At 59.0% G+C, this 16771-nt stretch overlaps 1 protein-coding gene and 1 long non-coding RNA gene across 10 annotated transcripts in view; one reads left to right on the forward strand and one right to left on the reverse strand.

Moving 5' to 3' along the window:
* The window catches only part of IQSEC1 (IQ motif and Sec7 domain ArfGEF 1), a 138825-nt gene that overhangs the window by 57814 nt on the left and 64240 nt on the right, over positions 1-16771 (forward strand). The window contains exon 1 of one of the 9 annotated variants that reach the window (XM_042236467.2): positions 14710-14872. The exons of the other annotated variants lie outside the window; for them this stretch is intronic. The gene's annotated coding sequence lies outside the window, so the exon portion shown is untranslated. Of the gene's footprint in view, positions 1-14709; positions 14873-16771 lie in introns of those variants that run through there. 9 annotated transcript variants of the gene reach the window in all.
* On the reverse strand, positions 11452-15935 carry LOC121817285 (uncharacterized). Its single transcript, XR_006057127.2, has 2 exons — positions 14020-15935; positions 11452-12352 (listed from the first exon to the last, which is right to left on the reverse strand). It is a non-coding gene; the product is annotated as an uncharacterized LOC121817285 (long non-coding RNA).

Genomic DNA, 16771 nt, shown 5'->3' on the forward strand with positions numbered 1-16771 from the left:
GGCTGCACTCACTCGGCTGTGGTTATTAGGCTGGGGCACCTTGCTGCCCACCCGTCGGTGGCCTCCAGTGGGCAGCTGGCATCTTTGGCATCCAGGAGGGTGAAGGTGGAGCCCAGGGATGGTAATGGAGGGAATTTGCGGCCACGCCTTGCAGTCACAGAGTGTGCGTCATTAGGATTTTGCCGGCTTCTTGCTTACAAGGGTAGGGGTCACGGCTTCAGGTTCTAAAGTCATTGTTTATAGAGTCAGGAACTAGCTGGTAAAACTCCCCCTGAGGACCCCTTACTTCGCCGTGGCTTGCAGAGCCCCTGGTTCGGTGCCTGCCCTGCGGGGAGCTCAGTGCCCACGGTGGGGTGAATCCCTGGGTCACAGCAGACGGGGGACCCTCACGTCCCAGCTGGGGATAGAGGGCTTCCCAGCTGACCTGCTCACCTCCCATGTTGGCTCCGTTCGGTGTTTCCCGTAAACCTGTAGAAGTCGCGCTGCCCGGTACAGCGGCCGCTGGCCATGGGTGGCTACTTAAGTCTCAACTAGTGAAAATGAAATTGTTAAAGAAGTCAGCCCCCCAGCTAGCCCCGTTCTGAGCGCCCAGTGGCCTCATGGCTAGGAAGCCCCCTTGGCCCAGCCCCTACCTTTGAGGTCACCCTGGCCCCGTGCTGGCAGCTCGGGATTCAGCGCCGTCCCTGTCACCTCGAGAGGCTCCTGATCTGCTGGGGACAGAAGGGCCGGAAGCACCCAGTCCCAGAGTGGGAACATGGCTCCCGGAGACTGCTGAGGGGCGAGCCCTAGGGCCCCCTCGCCCTCCAGCCCTGTCCTCCCCGCAGGAAGCGGCTGCAGCCAGGGAGGGGGGCAGGGAGGAGGGGTGGGAGCCGGGGGGGACTCCACTGCACTTCCCAGCTTTTCTAGTACAGGGAGCTTGCCTTTTCATCACCCCAATGCCCACATACTCCCCCACTTCTGCACAGGAGGGTTAGTGTCCATGGCTGAAAACCCACAGCTAGCTGCGAGAACCCGTTTTAGAGGAACGTGAAGTCTGTGAGTTTTATTCATGGCGCAGCATCTGTTTTGGTTTGAAAGATGTTAACGTGTGAAGCGTAGTATTTGTTTGGTCTATCGGCAGTGTTGGGTGTGTATATGGGATGCAAGATCCCCTAAAATAACTCAGCCCCAGCCCCCTGCCTGAGAAGTGCTGGAACCTCCAGGAATGGGCCTCCCTGGGCAGCGCCCGGGGAGCAGGGATGGGGGACCACCTAATGGGGCCTCCACGCAGCAGCATGTTGGGTTTTGTGGTGGGAGGGGAGCGAGGTGCCCCCTTCATGTCCTGGCCCCCACCCCTGCCTCCCTGCACACAGGCAGCCTGCAGGTCCCCAAGCCACCCAGTCTGCTGCTGGGAGGGGCCTGGCCCGTCTGCCCGTCCCTCCAGGCCCCGGACCCCGGCGTTCGGGAGCCTCTTTGCTGTGTAGGGACAGAGAAGATTCACACCCTTGCCCTGCTACAGACCCCTGCCCCACCTGGCGCACAGACGGTGCTCAGTACATATCACTGGGTGGGAGGATGCCCCCGACACCCCCTTGGGCTCTGGCTGTGTCTTCTCTCTGGGGATTCCCCAGCAGTGCAAGGAGAGGGACACCGCCATGGGAGGTGTGTTCACAACATTGTCCACGCCTTTTCCCCTCTGGGGGCCACAGCTTTATTCTCAGTGGTATTCAAGTCCCACTCAATGCTTTTACGTGTAGATTCATTGAGTTATTTTGAAACAATTTCAGTCCTGAAGACACCTGCGAGAACTGAAAAAAAAAAAATCTTCCATGCACCTTTCACCCAGCTTCATCATAAGTAACATTTCACCGAATTTCACTCTTCCGAAAAAAGAGTTTTTTCTCCCAGAACTGTTTGAGAGGTCATCACAAACTTGCCGCCCAATGACCTTTACTCCTAAATAAGGCTTCAGCTTGTGTTTCCTAAGAGCAAGGACATTCTCTTATGTAACTGCGATCCAGTAGCCAAATTCATGAGACGAAGTTCTAGGAGCTAAAATACACTTTAAAGGGACTTCCCCGGTGGCTCAGTGGTTAGGACTCCGCTGCAGGCGTTGGGGGGGATGTTCTATCCCTGGTTGGGTAGCTAAGACCCCACATACTGCACTCAGTGCCACCAAAAAGATTTTTTAAAATATAATTTACAGTCATGTCTCACCAGTCATCCAAGTAATGGCAAGTCTTTTTTTCCAATCTCCAATCTTGCATTGTATTTCGTCGTCATGGGTTTTTTTTTTTTTTTTTTGAAGCTTTACCAAGGTTTAATTTATGTAGCATAAAATTCACTTGTGTGACGTGTACAATGCAATGGTTATTAGTATGTTTACAGAGCTGTGTAACTGTCGGCACAATTTTATTTTAAATCATTTCAAATCGTCTTGAAAAGAAACCTCGTGTCTTCTTTCCATCACTGTCTTGCCCCACCCCAGTCCCCAACAATCACTGATCTTTCTGTCTATAAATTAACCTTTCTGAGCATTTCGTGTAGATGGCACCACACAGTAACTGACCTTTTGTGACAGGCTTCTTCCGCTTAGCCTGCTCAAGCTTCAGCCTTGCTGTAGCAGGGGTCAGGACGCCACCCCTTCTCAGCCATGCTCTTGTAGAGGCAGACGGTGTGTAGTTTGTCTGCTGACCACAGCTGAGGAACATTTGGGTTGCTTCCACTTTTCGAGTATTGTGAACACACTGCTGGGGACATTGCCATACACGTTTTTCTATTCTAAATACAAGTCTCTGTTTGGTTTTAACGATTTGCAGATATTTTCCTCCGATCTGTGGCTTGTCTCTCATTATGTTAGTTTCAGATGTACAGCAAAATGATTCGTATATATATATATATTTTTTTTTTTAAGATTCTTTTCCACTGTAGGTTATTACAAGGTATTGAGTATAGTTTCCTGTGCTTTATAGTAGGTCCTTGTTGGTTATCTATTTTATGTTCGCCATGCCTTTTGAAGTGAAGTGCAAAAATTTTGAAAAAGTCCAAATTATCGTGTTTGTGTCTTATGTCTTATGTCTTTGAGGGTGTATCTGAGAATCATTGCCTAATTCAAGGTCAGAAAGATGTCCACCTACGTTTTCTTCCAAGAGTTTCATAACTGTAACTCTCACATGCAGCTCTTTGATCATTTTGAGGTAATGTTTGTGTATAATGGGAAGTGAGGGACCAAATGCAGCATTTTTTCTGGGTGGATAACCAGTTGTCTCAGCGCTGCTATTGCAGAAACTATTCTGTCCTATGAATTGTCTTGTCAAAAACCCTTTGACCATGGAGAGTAGGAGTGGGGAGAAAAATTTTTTTAAAACCCTTTGACCATAGTACAATATTGTTTTAAATGTTATTTGTAAAAATTCATTTGGCTGCATTGGGTCTTAATTATAGCACGCAGGACCTTTGTATCGTCATGTGGGATCTCTCACCAGGGTGCATAGACGTTCTAAGTCACTTCGTGGCGTGTGGGATCTTAGTTCCCCAGCCAGGGATCGAACTGGTGTCCCTTGCTTTGGAAGGCGGATTCTCAACCACTGGACCGTCAGGGAAGCCCCCTAAATGTTACCTTCGTGGAGATGAGGACCTTCCCCCATTTAACAAAAGTGTATCCAGACCACCGGGGCGACTGAGCGCTGAGCTCTGCTGCCTGGGCTCCGCCGCTGCTTTTCCTGCTGTGTTCTTGGACTTGTGGCCACAGGGCCCCTGTGGTGGATTTGCACACTGAACTGTCATCGTGGAGCTCTGGCTGCAGTCCATGGGGTCGCTAAGGGATGGACACGACTGAGTGTCTTCACTTTCACTTTTCACTTTCATGCTTTGGAGAAGGAAATGGCAACCCACTCCCGTGTTCTTGCCTGGAGAACCCCAGGGACTGAGGAGCCTGGTGGGCTGCCGTCCATGGGGTCGCACAGAGTCGGACACGACTGACGCGACTTAGCAGCAGCAGCAGCTCTGGGTGCGGTGTTCCTCCAAGTGTGCTCTGACGAAACTTGCCAACTGCCTTCTTAGGTGTCCGCCCGTTCTGTTTTTTTTTTGGAAAGATAGTTACCGATTTGGCCGTGCCGGGTCTTGGCTGCAGGACGGGGACCCTCGGTCTGCACTGCTGCGCGCGGACTCTCCGGCTGTAGTGTGTGGACTCTTAGCTGCAGCGTGTGGGTCTAGTTCCTTGACCAGGGATCACACTCAGCCCCCACCCCCCACCTCCCGCCGCATTGGGAGCTCAGAGTCTTAGCCACTGGACCACCAGGAAATCCCTCCGCTGGTTCTGAAGTTTGAGAAGCCCTTAGTGTAGAGCCATTTCTCAGACAGGAAAGTAGAGGCCCGTGGAGAGAAAGGGACGTGTCCAAAGCCATGCATCTAGGAGAGCCTACAAGCCCACACGAAGGCCTCGAGGAGTAAGAGAGAGCCGCTTTGAAAGTCAGGCAGCCCCCAGCCTCACTTGTAAAATGGACAGAGCATCACGCCTCTCAGAGGCACAAAGAGCAGACGCTGGGCAGAGAGTCCAGCTCAGAGCCCGCCTGACTCAGCGTGGGCACTGTGTGTGAGGCTGTGCCTGCCTCCTGGCCCTGCGCTCAGGTCCCCATCCTCCAGGGCACGTCCTCTGCCCAGCAGAGCAGCCCTCAAGGGCCCCTCCCGGCTCCAGCCATCCCCCACCGAACCCGCCTCACTGTCCCCAGTGCTTAGCCACTGACTGGGCACAGCTTTGTCATAGGGCCTGTGTCAGTTGACGCTGGCAACACAAAGAGGATCCCACCTCCATCCCCACCCTCGGGAACTGTGGGCAGCAAACAGACTCGCTAACTGACGCCTAGAGGACAGTGTGGCAGTGGTTATTTGTATTGTTAATAGCCAACGGCTCTTGAATTTCTCTCTGAGAGCCAAGATGTTTAGAGGAGGTGACATTTTTGCAGCTAGATCTAAAGGTTGGGTTTGGACTTCAGCTAACAGGCAAAAAGCATTCATTCGAGATTTTTGCCAGTTTGGCGCGGGGAGGGCTAGAGATGAATAGAGGCCGGAAGGTGCAGAGCCATGACCGTCCAGCCGAAGAGCGTCAGCGTGGCTCGGGGGGTGATGGGGTCACAGATTGTTGGGTGAGTGGCTCAGCCTCCCTGCAGAAGGCATTGCTCACCGCCCTCCGCCCCCCGACATCTCCACCCTGCACACGGGCTGGGTGCCTGGTCCTCTGTCTGTGCCCCTAGGAACGGATCTCCAGCCCCAACCTGTGGGCCTGTCGCCGGGGCAGATCTGGAGAGGAAATGTGAGCCCGGAGTTTCCGGCAGGGCACTGAGGGTGGAAGGAGCAGGCGAGGGCACGGCGGCCAGCCTGGAGGGGCTGCGGGCCGAGGCGACGGCACCCCCCCCTCCCCGGCCCCTGCTCCCATAGCCCACGGCCAGGGGCCCCACCTCCCTGCAGCATTCCGCGTCAGGCTGGCTCTTCCAGCCGGAAGGTTCTCGGTCTGACGTGACATTAGACCTGCAAGGAGCCTGGGCACCTGCCTTGCCCTGGGCTTCCTGTCTGCTCCATCAGGGGCCCTTGAGGCTCAGAGGACGACAGTCGTCCCCAGGGCGTCAGCCCCAGCCCGGGTCAGAGCAAGCCTCTCGATTCCCTGTGCAGTCTCAGAGAGGATTCTTTTTAAAACGTTCTTTTTTAGCTGCATGTAGTCCATGCAGGAGAAGAAAATGGCAACCCCACTCCGGTGTTCTTGCCTGGAGAGTCCCAGGGACGGGGGAGCCTGGTGTGCTGCCGTCCATGGGGTCGCACGGAGTCGGACACAACTGAAGCACCTTAGCAGTAGCAGTAGCAGTAAAGAAGATTTAATTACCCCACAAGCCTGTGCCTATGTGCAGATAATGCCTGGTGACTTTTAAAAAATCAACTAACCCTCAGCTGCTGCTATTGTTTAATTTCTCAGTTGTGTCTGACTCTTTGCGACCCCATCGGCTGTGGCCCGCCAGGCTCCTCTGTCCATGGGATTCTCCGGGCATGGATACTAGAGTGGGTTGCCATTTCCTTCTCCAGTCTTCCCGACCCAGGGATCAAACCTGCATCTCCTGCCTTGGCAGGCAGATTTTTTTACCAGTGAGCCATCAGGGAAGCCCTCAGGATGAAGATTTAAAATGAAAAGGAAAAGCTCCTCCCTCTCCCATTCCACACACCCTCCCGAAAGGCGGCCATCAGTAACAGGTTGTTTGGGTATGTGGGTATCCTTTCAGGGAGAAGAAGTCGGAAATGTCAGTACACATATATGTCTAACCTTTTACCATGTACACAAGAGGGACCGCATACAGCCTCTGTCCCTTGCACTTCTCAGCAGAAATGCGTCCTGGAGCTCTTCCTGGGAAGTCTCAGCCTGTGGGTGCCGTCGTGCCGGCTCCCTCTCCCCAGGGCTGGACACCAGAGGTGTTTCTCTTCTCTGTTTGCTCACTCTGACAGCGTGCTGTGTGCAGCTGCCCTCGTGTCTGTATGCCAGCATGCTGGATGCCTTTGCCGGGCCACCCTGCAAAAAAGCTTGCGCCATCTTGCACCTCAGCCGCCAGTGCTGGGGTGCACTCATCTCTTCCCAACTGCCACAGCAAAAGCATCATCAAACTTTTTTTTTTTTGCCAGCCTGGTAGAAACACACGATGCCAAACACGTTGTATTTCAGTTTGTATTTTTTAATGTGCATTTAGTTACAAGTGAAAGTGAACGTCTTTCCATGAACCGCTTGTTTGTATTCTCTGCCCTCTTGCCTCTAATTGGTTGGTCGTCTTTTCCCATCTCTTTGAAAGAGCTCTCTCTGTATTAGGGAAATTAACTTTCATTTCATTCTCCTCAGTGAACTCCTGTCATCCGTGCTGCAGATACGCTTCCCAAGTGAACCCTTTGTATTTTTTTACTTTGCAGTATGCGTCATTATTCCATGTAGAAGTTCTCATTCTTATATAGTTAGATTTATCCGGATTTTCTGCCGTGGCTTCTGGGAACACAAATATTTACACAGCGCATCTTCCGCAACCTCTGACACATTACCACAGTTGATCCTCAGACCAGCCTTTGAAGGGGGGAAGGTTGAGGGGTCTTATCATTGGGTCTGTTTTGCAGATGCATTCAAACGAGGCTTAGAAAGGCGGTTGCGGAACAGATTCTAGACCCTAGTTCTTCCCAGCCCCTCCCCTGACTCCCCGCCAGCCAGGTAACTCATTCCTGGCATTGACAACGAAAGGAGATAGCTTCTCTGTGAAAGCATTTTTAACTATTAAAACTACAAGAATCTTTTCTTCAAGACCTCTTTAAAAAAAAAAAAAAAGTTTATGAAAGTATACAAATAGCTTTTAAAAATAAAACTTCCAGTGATGACATGGGCTTTGGGTGGAGGCTCATGCGATGCCCTGAAGCCCAACCCCCAGGGGGACCATCAGGAGTGAGGAGGACCCCCAGGAGCTGGGCCATTCCTGGCCCATCTCTGCCATCACCAGGGCCTTGTGTGTTCCTGGAAGAGCTCAGGTGCTTATCCGTGCACGAGACAGAGGCTGAGGTGGTCCTGCACCCCACTTAGCTGAGGCCCTGCCCTTGGCCCGCTCTGTGAGTGTGGCGAGTACACTCACCTTCTCTGCGCTGCCCTTGGCTGTGAAACCCGGATCATAGTTTCCAGCTTAAGTAGATGGACAAAGTATCCGCCTCTCACCTCTGATCTGCCTGTTCTTCCAGCATCCACAGCCTACTCCCCACCTGGCCCCCGGACCCAGAGCCACGGGCTGTCAGGGGGCACAGTCGGGCTCCCCCCACCTTGCCCCAGAAGCCCAGAGAGGGACGTGCCTTGCCCAAGGTCACACAGCCCGGGGTGGCAGGGCGGCCGAGGCGCCTGTCTCCTGACTCAACCGCTCACGGGCCTCCTGCCTCGCCGATTCGGGCCACCAGGGCGCGCGCCCGGCCGCCCGGCTCCCACGTGGTCGGGGGCTGCCCGCTGCCCACCAAAGGAAGCCCTCCTGAACCTGGGGTCAGGGCGCTCAGAACCGCCCTACACGCCAGGCAGCGCGCCCTCCTCGGCTGCTTGTTCCCGGGGTACAGCCCTCCTGGAGCGCCTGCCCCTTGCAGGCCGCCTGCGCCGCTCCGTCCCCACGGCCTGTCCGTCTCCGAGGCCGGGCCGCCCCCCGAGGCCCGCCCCCAGCAGTCCGTGGGTGCCCAGGCCGTGTCTGCTGCGGGGTAGGGGGCGCCGCCGGCAGGCCCGGACCCTCGTCCCCAAACCGCCCGGAGCCGGCTACAGAGCACCGCCCCCCGCCCCTGCCCCCAGCACGCCGCGCGACCCTGCACGGTGGAGACCCTCTCTGGGCCTCGGTCTTCTCATCCGAGAACTGGGCGGCTGCGGGGAGGGGGGTGGGCATGCGGCGGGGGCCGCGGTCCTCCGTGGGCGGGGCCTGCGGCTGCGGCTCCGGGGCGCCTATCTGGGGGGCCTCGGCGGGTCGCAGCGGAAGGCCGGGGCCACCCGGCGCCCCCCCACCCCCGCCCCGCCGCGCCTGGGCTGTGGAGACCCGCTCCCCGCCCGGCCCCGCCGACTCGAGCGGCCTCGACTGGCCGGGCCCGGGTGACGTCGGCGGCCGGGGCGGCACCCGGCGCCCGCCCCCCAGCCGCCGCCGGGGAAACTGAGGCCGCGCGCGCCAAGGTCACGGCGCGGAGGCCGGCCGGCCGGCGGCGCTCGGGCTGGGGCTCCGCGCTCCCGCCCGCGCTCCTGCGGCCGCGGGGACTGCGGGGACGGCGGGGACGGCGCGGCGGCGCGCCCGGAGGCTGCGGGCGGCCCCGCGAGGTAGGAGGCGGGCCGGCGGGGGGCGCGCGCGGCGGCGGGCGGGGCCGGGGGCCGGGGGCCGGGGGCCGGGGGTCCGCGGGGCCGAGTCTGCAGCGACGCGCGAGCGGCGCCCGGAGCCGGGCGGGGGCGGGGGCGGCTGTGCGGAGCCGGGCCCGGGGGGAGGACCGAGGCCGCGGGCGTGGGGCCGCAGCGGGCCCGGGCTGGCCGCCGGCCTTGCGGGGATCAGGCGGGGGCGCCGGGCTTTCGGAACAGGGCTCTGCGGTGTCGCTCCCGGGGGGCCGCAGGCGACCGAGCCTCCCGGCTCTGCGGATCGCTCCTCTGAAACCCCGCGGAAGGCGCGATCTGGGGGAGGGGAATCAGGGCGTCCGGCCCCGCGTCTGCACCGCTGGCCGCCTCGCCTGGGCTGGGAAATGTGAACCCTGGCCCGCAGGGTCGCGGGGTCGGGGGGGAGATGTGGCCCCCTCCACGGCCTTCCTTCCCCACCCCCCTCCTCTCTGCGCCGCTTCTCCGCGGAGAAACCCGGCCGCGGATCCAGGGTCCGGAGCCTGCGGGCGGGGAGGTTGAGGCATCTCAGGAATTCGTTGGGAACCAGATGGACGCTCCAGGGCTGGGCTGGAGGCGCTGGCCCCGGATTCAGCCCTGCCCCTGACCCTCTTGTGACCTTGGGCAGTCCCTCCTCCCCTGACCACGTGGGCCAGATGCTGGTCCCTAGCCTTGGGGGTCCTTCGGGTCCGACCCCCCCAGCAGGCAAGGAGTCTGATTAAAGGACTGTACTCGGGGGCTGGAACAGCCACAGCCCAGATAGGGCAGGAGAGAGCAGGGTGTCTGGGAAGGGACCACGCGCTGCTGTGGGTATCAGGACACTCTGTCTCACCTGCCAGCCTAGAGGGCAGCCCTCGTGGACTAAGGGGCTCTGGGTGCAGGTAAACCTCTCCTCTGTCCAGCTAGCTGGCCCTGTGAGGAGGCAGGGCTGGTTGGCAGAGATGTGATAGGCTGTCCCCTTGTCCCCCCGCAAGTGTCTGCCAGGCAGTTGCCGCTTTAAATCGCTAAGCTCTCCACTGTCATCGCAGTTCTGTTCCCAGAGCCAGCGGAGCTGAAAGATGGCAGTGGGTGTCCCCTCCCCCGGGCCTGTCGGGGCTTCAGCCCCTGGGCGGGCATTTGCTTGCCTGGTCAGCTTTGTGTGCTCCGCTCCGAGCATGCGCCGCCGTTGGGTGGGGGTGGGGCCCTTGCTCCGCACTTTTTGGGGAGCCCCTGCTCTGGCTCCGCCGTCAGTCCCCAGCGGACAGGGTGCAAACTCTGGGAGCTGGGCTCTCGACCAAGATGACCTCTGGTCACCCTCCGCTGCCCCCAGCTTTGGTCCTGGCTCGTCACTTGGGCTGGCCAGGCGGCCAAGCCTCCGCAGCCCTGAGTGGCCAGAGAGCCGGTGTGCAGTGGGGTTTGAAAGGAGGGAAGAGAAGCGGCCCCGGGAGCCCCCGGAGGCCGGAAAGGACAGGCCGGGAGTTGTCTAGGGCGCTGCATCACCACGGCCCAGCCCCTGAGCATCAGTGCCACAGGGAGCACGTGAGGGCCCACCTCCCCTTAGAGCTGGGGAAACTGAGGCCAGAGGGGGGCAGGGACGTGCCCAGGGTCACACAGCTCTCCAGCAGTCCGGCCATCCTTGGGGAGCTGCAGCCTGGGGGAGGACTCGGCGTCCCCCCCGCCCCGGAGGTCCCCGCAGGGGAGGAACGAGGACAGGGACTCTGGCTCCACACAGTTCACAAGCATTAAGTCATCCTGAGTCTCGTGACTGGAGTCGCCACCCTTCCCTGTGGCGCCTGCTCTCCCAGCCTCTTTCTCTGTCCACCCCACTCCTGCCGGCCCCACAGTGAGACCCATGATCTGAGTCACGCCCCTGCCCCGTTGTGCAGACGGGGTGCCCAGGCCAAGGCAGCACCGGGACCCCCCCCCCCCCCGAGTCCTCAGCTGTCCTTCGGCCCATGTTCTGACTCAGGGTGCTGAGTTCCTAAGCGCCCCTGGAAGAGCACAGTCATCCTTTGTTCTTGCAGGGAGCTCCTGTCACAGGGTGTGCAGGCTGGAGCGGAACACTAACTGGTCAGGGAAGGTTGACCAGATGTCTCATCACCCCGCCCACCTTATCTGTCATAAACAGAGGGTCGGGACTGGGCTTGCTTGCCCCTGTCAGGACGTGTTTCTGATAGGAAAGAAACATCACATGGGCAGGACCCTGTAGAGGCCGGGGCTCCCACCTCCTACCGTTGCTCACAGTGTTCATGGCCACCGTAAAGTGTAACTCAGACTCACGTCTAAGGGCAGCATCTTCCAGTGCCCACTGCCTGCCCATTGGAGGCAGCCTTCGGCCCGTCCGTTTTGGTGCCTGCCAGGCCCACCCCACCGATGCCACCCAAAAACCTTTGCTGGCCTTCAGGCATCCATGTCACCTCAGGCAGAATCTGTGTCCTCCTTCCCTGGTGTCCCATCGTCCCTGAACTGGGGAGGGGTCAGTGTGCATGGCCAGAGGTGGGCCTGACCTCAGGACACCCACCGCCTCACATCCCCCACCCCCACCCGCTGCCTGGACTCCGTCGTGGAGTACCACGCGAGTGCTGGCTTAGAAAGGCAGGGTGCGAGCAGTCAAGTTTGCGGTGACTTTTCAGAGCTGAGTGTATGTGGCCTTCTGGCCCAGCACGGTCGCGGTTCAAACCCAGCAAACGTCTTTCCAGCCTCTGCTCTGTGCCAGGCCTCATCACAGGGTCTCACTCTTTCCCATTTCATCTGGGAAGCCGCGGACCCATCTGCTAATGTGCCTGAAGGCTCTAGAATTGTAAGATCAGAACAAGGATGTCAGCCCCATGGCCAGCAGCACCCACAGGAGATGCTGCCCCCTCTTGCCCACTGCAGGCTGGAGTCCCTTCTGTGACTGGGGTCCTCATGCCCGGACAGCTGGGCGGTTTGCACACTCAGACGGCCTAGGGGAGGCGCTCAGAGGGGCCTGACCCTGAGAATCCCCTCGGGCTCTGCAGACCGAGACAGACAGGCTCGTGATGGGCCCCTGTCATCCCGTCTGCGAGTTTGGGTCTGGGCCACTGCAATCCTGCGGGATGACAGTCTCCTCCTCCCCAGACTCTGAATCCCCCGAGGGTGGGACAGTGGCCCAGGCACCTGCTGATCCCCAGCGCCAGGGGCTAATGCGAGTCTTTGTTGTGCTCAGCTGAGTTAGAGCCAAACAAGAAAGCAAGCAGTGAGTTCTCCTTGCCCGAGTTATATGCACCCTGAGGTGGTCCAGAAGAGTCCCATGTCTCGGGTGAGATCCCCTGGAAGGCCATTTTAGCTCCGGGACTCCCAGAGCCAATGACTTAAAAAAAAAAAAAATCTAAGGACTTAGTGAAAGCTATCAGGATGGTAATGTAGATTTGGAAGAGCGCTCAGCGCCAGGCTGTTCTAATAAAGACAGTTGCTCCAGGGTGTTATGGCGGCGCTTCATCATTCTGCTTCTCCAGATTCAGGGCTAGGATCAGGTCTTGGACGTGGTCAAGGGGCCTAAGTGAAAGTGAAAATGTTAGTCACTCAGTTGTGTCCAACTCTGTACGACCGCATGGGCTGTAGCCCACCAGGCTCCTCTGTCCATGGGATTCTCCAGGCAAGAATACTGGAGTGGGTAGCCATTCCCTTCTCCAGGGGATCTTCCCCACCTAGGGACCGAACCTGGGTCTCCCACGTTGCGGGCAGACTCTTTACCGTGCCAGCTACGAGGGAAGCCCGTGCACACAGCCCTCTGAGCCTCAGTCTCCTCCGCTTTAGAGTGGGAGTGAGGGAGTGACGGCAGGCCCCTCCCCAGGTGGCTGTGAAGGTAATTCTGGAAAGTGGCAGTGTCATGCGGCTAGCTTCCGTTTTCTCCTTTGAGGATATTGAAAAGCTACTAAGTGTTTCTAAGGCCTCAAAGTCCCGATCGAAACGCGAGCTCCATTGATTTTCTCATTCAGCGAATATTTCTGGAGTACCTACACACCAAACGCCCTGCCCTCTGGGAGCTTTGATTCCAGCGGCAGGAGACCCATAGCAGATGAGGACGCAAGCCAAGAAGAGTGTGTCAGCTGCTGCTAAGGGCTAAGAAGATGAGCCTACCCTGGTCAGTGTTAAAGGGGCTTCCCCGTGGAAGAGCCTTCCAGAAGGGCGAGGAGAGGAGCCCCCTTCACCCGCCCTCGGGCTCTGGGAGACTCCAGTCCTGGCCCTGCGGGCTTCCCACTCGCTGTGCAAACTTGGGCAGGTTCCTTGCTGTCTCTGATCCTCTGCCCTGGTTAGAAGTAGCAGATTAGCCCCTCTCCAGCTCAGGTGCCCTGTGTGGCCGGGCTGCCTACCCTGTCGGGGTGTGTGTCGTGCCTGGGACGCTGCCATCACAGCGGGGGTCCCTGCCTATCCCCTGTGTCCCACACCACACAGGATCTCCATCTCAAACCGTCACGCGGAAAGATGGAAAGACAGGCCCAGGAGCAGCACCCTGGCCCAGAGACGCAGGACAGCTGAGCCTGTGACTGTGGCCCCTCAGAGACCACGCCACCCTGACTTCCGTACTAACACCATCTTGCTCTCACTGTCTTCCCACCTGTCTGAGCAACTCTGTACAACGTGGCCTTGTTCCTATTCTGAGCTGTCTGTGCATACGGCTTCCCAGGTGGCGCTAGAGGTCAGGAACCCGCCTGCCAACGCAGGGCCAGGGTTTGATCCCTGGGTCAAGAAGATCCCCTGGAGGAGGGCTCGCCACCCGCTCCAGTATTCCTGTCGAGAATCCCACAGACAGAGGAGCTGGTGGGCTACCTTCCACGGGGTCGCAAAGAGGGGGACGCGACTGAAGAGACGCACCCCACAACACGGACGTGGATTTGGGCCGGAGATGTTTGCTCGGGCCTGGCTTCTTCTCAGAGTCACGGGAGCTGTCACTTGGCCTCGTCACGGCTGGGTGGTACTCCACTGCACCGCCAGCCACACTTAATTTTCCGTCTGTGTCTTCAGATCAGGGCTGTGTTCTTGAACACGCCCTCCTCCCAGTGTGTGTTCGGCCTCCTCTCTGCTGTTTGTCTTGAGCCGGGCCAGGTGGTACGCGCTGTCCAAGGTCGTCCCAGAGCCGCCCAGCCCTGTGGTCCTTCCCTCCCATCACCCCCCCACGCCACCCGCCACCCCTATTGTCAGTCTTGGCCATTTTGGCTCACCTGGCCGGTGGGGAACAGTTCTACTCCGCACCTTCCTGCTTGCTGGTGGGGCTGAGCCGTGTTCATACGTTTACTGGCTGTTTGGGTCTCCTCGTTGATGGGACTGCTGGAGCCTCCTGCCTACCTCAGGCTGTCTTCTCGGTTTTTCTGCTGTTGTTGTTGATTTTGAGGATTCTTTAGGTATTCCAGATTCCAGTCCTTCATCAGTTATACGTGTTGTAAATATCTTGCATTTTTCAGTCTTCCTGGAGTCTTAGAATGAACGTTTCACTCTCAGAGGTCTTAATTTGAGTGATCTTAACTTCATTTGTGTGAGTGTGTTTTAAGAATCCTTTCCTACCCTGCCGTCATGAATTCACCTTTCACATTAGACCTGTGATTGGCGTTGGTAAATGGTGTGAGATAAGGGCTCCATTTCACACACAGGCACACGTGCTTGCACACCAGCCTGCCCAGCAGTTCGGTGACTCGCGAGTCCCTCCACCTCCCTGCTCTGCCTGTCCCCTCCTCCTGTGTGCATACCTTTCCCGGCGGTGCAGGAGCCAGGACTGCAGGCTGCATGCTGGAGCCGCAGCAGGGACAGCCCCCAGGCCGGGAGGACGGCCCTCCCCCGCTGCCTGCCCGCTCCTGCCGAGCAGGTCTGCGGGCCGTCACGTGTCCGCTGGCTCTGAGTCGGGCTCTGGCGGATTAAGCAGGGGCTCAGGGCTTATGACCCGCGCTGGCTGCTGCACGGGCCCCGGGGAGGGCAGACGGAGCTCAGCTCTGGGGGCTGCAGAGGAGACCCCTGGGGGCCAGCGAGGCTGTGCTCAGGAGGCAGGAGGTCCCCAGCCCCGGCGCTGGAACAAGGAATAAGGTGAGAGGGATGGGGCGGCCCGGCTGTGTCTCTCCCGCCCGGCTCCGGGAACCTCCGTCTGAAAACGAAATGTCTCCCACCCGCTGCCCCTACCCCCGCCAGACCTTTCCATTAGGGGGGACCCAGAGCCAGGAGGTGGGGGCGGGAACCCACAGGAAGACCTGCCAGGGTTCAGGCCTCTGTGCAGGCTCACCTGAACACACACACAGAGACACACAGACACACACACAGACCCCCCCCACACACACATAGACACCCCCCCCACACACACACAGACCCATAGATACACACACACACAGAGACACACACAGAGACACACACACACACAGACACACACAGAGACATACACACAGACCCCCCACACACACACATAGACACCCCACACACACACACACAGATCCATAGATACACACACACACAGACACACACACACACACAGACACACACACACACGCACACCTGCCCACTGGCTCTCGAGGAGCTCTGCATCCCCTGCAGAGATGAGGGCTGCCCTCTGGTCGGGGAGGTCACTGCTGCCCCCTAGTCCGAGCTCCAGACCCCAGCGCCTTTCCCCTGGTGGTGGCCAGGCCCCTCCCCTTGGGTGACCTTTCCTCCTGTCCTGCAAGGTTGGGGGATTCGCCCACTTAACAGATGAGGAGACTGAGGCTCGGCGAGGGGCTGTGGTCCAGCTGGGGCCGGGCTGGGAGGACGGCTCCCAGCACCTCAGCAGCCTGCCTACGTGAGCCCAGAGCAGGCTGTGCCCACGGCCTGCCGGAAGACACAGCCCCGGGGCCTCTGGCAGCTCCGGGTGCCTGGGGGCGGGGCGCTGGCCTGGGAGCAGAGCTGACCTGGGCTATCCCTCGCTGGTGCCTTGGGGGGATGGGGGGCAGGGGGATGGGTGACAGTAAGAGGCCCCACCCCTCCAGGTCGCTCTGAAATGCACTGCGTGAAAGGGCTTCCACGCGCGGCCGCTCCCAGCAGGCCCTGCGGACTTAGCTTTCATTCGCACAGGGAAGGTCAGTACCTGAGTTCACTGCGTCCTCTGAAGCCCTGGGCTTCCGTCTCCTTCTTTTCGTCCTGGGATTTATTTATGCGTTTATTCCTCTGCGTTTCCTGTTTGCTTAGGAAACACAGGCACGTGGTCCAATCGCTCGGCCTTCTGAGAGCGTACGATACGGACGACCTGCGCCCTCGCCTCACCCCAGAGCAAACCCGGGCGCTGGAGGCGTGATGGTCAGCCGGACTCCTGTGTGTGTGTTTGTCGGCCGCCGTGTTTTAAAGGGAACAATGGCCTGGGCTCTGCCCCGTCCTGTGACTGCGCTCTGGGCCTTTAAATCCACCCACTCGATTAGAGAGCCCGGGATGGCCTCCCCACAGAAGCCGGGCGTATTTGTAGGAGCTGGCACCAGTTCCTCCTGGTCAGCAGGCCTCGAGGGAGGCTGCAGCCTGGCACAGGGCAAACAGGGGGACTGTTGAGCCACAAAGAACGGTCCCTCTGTGCCCTGAGAGGGCCCCGGTCGGGGCCCAGCTCCCCCTCTGGCCCAACCTGGCGGCGCTGGGTCTGGAGCCCGGGTGGAGCCTGGGGAGCTGGCTGAGGCCCCGCCGGCTGCCAGCTGTCCACTGGGCGACCTTGAGCCTCCTCTGGCCTCCTGACTCCGTGCAGAAACCCAGGGCACGGGGTGGCCCAAGAGAGAGGATCGAGGGGCTGTCTCCTTGGGGCCCCCAGCACGCCACCTCTCACCCGTCCCATGATGTGGCCAGAGTTTCCACTCTGCCTCTTACACTTTCACGGTGCTCCGGAGGCAGCCCAAGCCCCGCTGCCGTGTTCCCTGTGGGCCTTGTGACTCCTGGACCTGCCGGCGTCTTATCTCTGCTGTGGAAATCTCCCAGAGGGCAGTG

The sequence above is a fragment of the Ovis aries genome, chromosome 19 (assembly GCF_016772045.2).
Source record: "Ovis aries strain OAR_USU_Benz2616 breed Rambouillet chromosome 19, ARS-UI_Ramb_v3.0, whole genome shotgun sequence".
In the NCBI taxonomy this organism is placed as follows: domain Eukaryota; kingdom Metazoa; phylum Chordata; class Mammalia; order Artiodactyla; family Bovidae; genus Ovis; species Ovis aries.